A 5,089-nucleotide genomic window follows, 5' to 3' on the forward strand; every position below is an offset into this window, starting at 1 on the left:
GTTTCACAGCTGATTCTATGTAGTCAAGACATCTCTACACTTCTCTATGTGACAATGGCTTCCTCTTTTCAACAAACCATAGAGGTCTCTTCCCGCTATTGTGTGGTTGACACTCAATTGTAATAATAATTCTTGACTGGAGTTTGTTGGCACCGAAACGGTTCCTTAGCTTGTCCTAAGGCCTTGTACAATGGGAGGTGTTTAGAGGGGTGCTTAAAAAAATAAACCGAGTTTTTCTTAAGCACCGGTGCCTATTTCTACAGGAGAGACGCTTAGTTAAGCGTCTATCCTGTACAAATAAGCACCGGTGCTTAAGGAAAGTCTGATTTATTTCTTTAAGCACCTCTCCTAAGCACCTTCCATTGTACAAGGCCTAAGTGGCATTTTCATGTGTGATTATATTTGCATAAATATGTGCATATGGAGAATCATGATGAATCTTCTAAATAATTTTGAGTTTTATACATTGGGAAAAGTGGGTGGTCTTTTAATACAGGAGACATGTTGATTAAGGAGAAACGATATTTCAAATTATTTGTATGAGTTGGGAATAAGAGATTGTGTACTTTATAGGGAAATTTCAAATTTATGAATAAATTGTCTTGTATTAAATATAGTATAATGTGTTAATCTCAATAGACGCGTGTTGCACGTGCACACTTATTAGTCCAAATAGACGTGCATTGCACGTGCATATTTACTAGTTATTATTATTACTTCCTGCATCAGTGTTTCCTTTGTATGGTTCGGGTAATTAATTAAGATCCTCCTGTAATAGGCACATCATGGAATATCCTCTGGATGTCGATTTATTAGCTCCAAAATATACCATACAAAATTATTTACTAGTATCCCGTGACAGGATTATGTCAGTTATTGGCTCCTAAACATTACCATGCGAAATTTATTAGTTTTCCATGACAACATTATGGCATTTATTGGTTCCCAAAAAATACATACAAAGTTATTTACTGCTGTCTCCCAAAAATTATGGTGTTTACTGTTGTCTTCCAAAAATTACATAGTACTTCCTCCGTTTAGGTGTGTAAGTCATCTTACGAAAATCAAATAATCCCAAAACACTTAGACGCGGTGCATTAAATTGTACCTCGTTTCTTGTTTCTTGACATATCAACCAATAAGAGAAGTAAGGTGTGCATGCTTTTAATGACTTAAGACTACCAAACACGACATGCAGTGGTTAGTTCATTGCATGCAATGCTATTAATTAGTAAATGAACATTAAGTTTTCTTGTTTTCCCCTCCTCCTTGGTCACGATGCACAACCTAAAATGACTTACTCACCTAGACGGAGGGAGTAGTACAAAAATTATATTGCATTCCATAACAAGATTATGGCATTTACTGTTGTCTCCCAAAAATTACATACAAAAATTATTTTGCATTCCGTAACAAGATTATGGCATTTACTGCTGTCTCCCAAAAATTACATAAGATATTAATTAATATATATTTTTGCGGATGAAATTAATTAATATCCTTAACAAGACTATTGCATTTATTGGCTTCCAAATTACATACACAATTAATAAGTATTCCATCACAAGACCATGCAGTGATCTTTTGACCAGCCATAATACCTCCATCCCAGGGAAATAATTACAGCGTACTCTCAAGGAAATGCAAGCGTGGTCCCTCATGGACACGTGGTTGCCTGGTTGGACATTAAGGCGGCTGATGCGTGCCCTTAATCAGCCGGCTGACTTAAAGGATTTTCAAAAAAGATAGCTTGTTAATGGTTTCCATATTTGCTTACCTAGGATTCTTGATTTATTCTAAAATTTTCAAATAGTTCCAACAATCAGGGACGGATGCGACCTGAATTACTTCAAAACCTTCTCTTGCACAATGACTATATTGGCTCGTGCAATGCATTGTCCAGAAATAGGCAAATGATATAGAGATTATTCAAGTTATTGATGTGTCGGAATAAACATTATGATTCATCTCATAAGACTACTACTTTCTTACCAGTAGGGGTAGGGTGTGCGTGTGCGTTCATAGTGGTGAGAGTTTGTACTGTTTTCTCAAAAATAAAAACATTAAACATGCTAATAATTTTATCTTTTTGGATCGCCAGTGCATATTGATAACTAACATGGTTTTAGGGATGAGCAGGGAATTGGATGAGGAGATGCAAAATTCTTGAACTCTTACATGTAAAACCAGGAGCAAACAGAACTTGTCTGGTGGCTGAGGAATGGTCATCTGATAGGCACTTTTGAGTTGGGACCAATTGGTATCAACAATTACTGACCAATGATCATCGTGTTGGCATTTTTGTTTTGTAAATGTCACAACCATATGATTAATCTTCCCGCAAAAAAAAAACCATATGATTAATCTGTAGAAGCAAGGAAACACAATTTGGTCAGATGTGCATTAGACTTGAAATATATTTTTTGGTGGCAACTAAAAAAGATATATGGTGAATACCTGCCAATGTCGCGTATCTTCATAGTAATGCCACCAATTATTGATTGTTGTGACATAAGTGTTCCTAGGGTAGCTTGAGCATGTGATATTACTTTATCCATCTGCAGCACCATTTGGTGTAAACGTTGTTGCGAAATGAAAATGATTATCGATGAAATAATGGTGCATGCATCTGTTAGAGAAGGGGTTCCATAGAAAGGTCCAAATGGCAAACCTGAGATTATTAAAGGTATGGAATAACTCAAGGAAGAATAGAACTGTGTCTTTAACAATTACAGTTAGTTGCGGAACACCTTAGCAGCATCACACCAAATAAACTAAAGGAAAAAGGTGAAAAAAGACAAGTATTTCAGAATGGTTTGGGGATGCTGTTCTGTTGCCAATCAAGAATGCAATATCTATTTGGGATTATGACTAGGGTTTTCCAAATTTTGTTACTCGGGTGGAGACCATAACATGAAAAAACTGCTTGAAATACCATTTGTCGCCGTGCATGCCACTCCATATTCCTCACAGTCACTAGCAAGAACAAGCACTTGAATAATATTTCTAAAATCTGAATGTGTCCGCCTGCACAACAAAACATAACTTATAAAAGTTACATATCATCGAAATAAAACTGGTAACGCAAGTCTTCATGTTCACAGAAAATAAATAATAATGCAGTTTCTTAACTGTATATCTGACATATCTAAACAAAGTTACACAATCACTCCAAATTTACCAAGATAAATAGCATCTTCCTAGCAAAATACAAGGACACAAATTCTAACAAAACCATGGCATTAATTCTGCAGCACAATAAAGGTATAATATAACTCACTGTATGTTATACGATATTGAGGCATGATTAAGGTAAGTTTGGAGCATATGGGCGTAAAATAAACACAAATGTCAAAACCTTTTGGATTTTATCTGCATCTAATTCAGTTAAACACAACCATTTTTGTTAGGCACATCCCTCATCAGAATATTTGCAGCTAAGAACATGTCCACATAGTTGAATGCACAAATAATCTGAAGCATAAAAAAATTGGTTTCAAAACACACATTTCAGTATCCAAACAACATAGTGTTGTGTGTTTCCATGTAGATGTAAGCAAACCTGATGAACCAAATGATATGATACCAAATCATTTTCTTTTTCAAAGTAACAGAGTTATAGAGAATGGATACCACATCACAAACTGGCAGTGTATGTGTGGTCAGTTTTGCGACAGAGCAATGGATGCTCCACATCCAAACTTCAATTAGTTTCCACACATGGAAATCCTACTAGTTAAAAGACAGTAATTTCTCTAGAACATCGCACATGCCACACATACTCTTCCCGCTTACAAAAGTGCGACAACGATCGGACTGCGCACAATATGGGTCACTGAGACCCAGCTCAAACTTCCCTCCATGAAGTTTGAGCTCTCACTGTCAAAGCTGCTCACCGTCAGACTATATCTAATCTTTTGTCCAGCCTTGGAGAACACCAGTGTCTCTGGGTAGACTCGCACTGTAAGAGATTTGGGAATCTCCATCTTCAGTGTGTATATGGAATTTGATGGGCCCACGTTTGTCACAGTTCTGTGCACTGTGAACGGCCTTGTCTTGAGTGGCACCGTTATGGTAGGGTAGTTGAGTTGTGCTTCAGGTATCTTGGGAAGCATTTTGCAGGACAACCTCGGGTCACGCGTAATGAATGCCAAGTCCTGATCACCAAGGAGAGCACATATGTAGCCGGCATATTCAGTAATGCCAAGGTCATACACAAGGCCTGGATCAACTGCTTTTGTAGGGTTGACATGGTCAGCACCCATGGCGTACGCGGTTGCCCTCTGATGCTGCTCGTCCAAGATCGGGCCACCAGTGCTGTCCGTGATGTCAGCAGTGGTGAGGATGGCTGATTTGATAGCAGCTGCAGACCAGTCAGGATGGCAGCTCTTGACAAGCGCAGCGACACCACTGACATGTGGAGTCGACATGGACGTCCCTGATTTAATGTGGAATGGCCCAGATCCAAGCATGGTGAGTGGTGGCCTTGCAGCAATGACGTTGAGCCCAGGTGCCAATATATCTGGCTTTAGCACACTGGGGCTGAACGTGCCAGGACCACGGGATGAGAATGCCGCGACCGTGGGAGATGGACGGACGCCAAGCATAGTGTTTTATAGATGACTTTGGCACTGGCTTTGCTTGTTGTCCTCACATACTCTGTGATATTGTTGCCATCAGCCACAGTCACCTGCACCACATTGCCATAGTCCTCGAGAAGGGTGGTGAAACCAGCAGCTTTCCTGTTTATTAGCACTACACCAGCCGCCCCGACACTAATGATGCCACTGATGTCGGTCTTGTTGATTGATGGCCCAGTGTCATTCATTGGTCCTGTGCTATGGCAAATCACAATTTTGCCGGCCACATTTCTTCCAGGCAATGACTTGCAATGCTTGTTTAAATGCATAGGAAAAGATTTGGGCTTGGAGCTTGAGTTTATAATCTGGTTAAAAGCCTCTCCATTGATGCGATTGCCGTTCCCAAGCTGCACAACAGTCGAGGAGGTCGTGGACGTGGGGAAGAAGTCGTCGTCGGGGAAGTAGTCGTCGGAGTCGGGGGCGTCCGTGACGAAGAAGTCAGTAGTCGC

General features: G+C 39.7%; 1 pseudogene; it reads right to left on the reverse strand.

Moving 5' to 3' along the window:
* Positions 1–2,360: 2,360 nt before the first annotated feature.
* Positions 2,361–4,999, reverse strand: LOC119350473 (annotated as a pseudogene).
* Positions 5,000–5,089: the final 90 nt, after the last annotated feature.

Source organism: Triticum dicoccoides, chromosome 1B (genome assembly GCF_002162155.2).
Source record: "Triticum dicoccoides isolate Atlit2015 ecotype Zavitan chromosome 1B, WEW_v2.0, whole genome shotgun sequence".
In the NCBI taxonomy this organism is placed as follows: Eukaryota; Viridiplantae; Streptophyta; class Magnoliopsida; order Poales; family Poaceae; genus Triticum; species Triticum dicoccoides.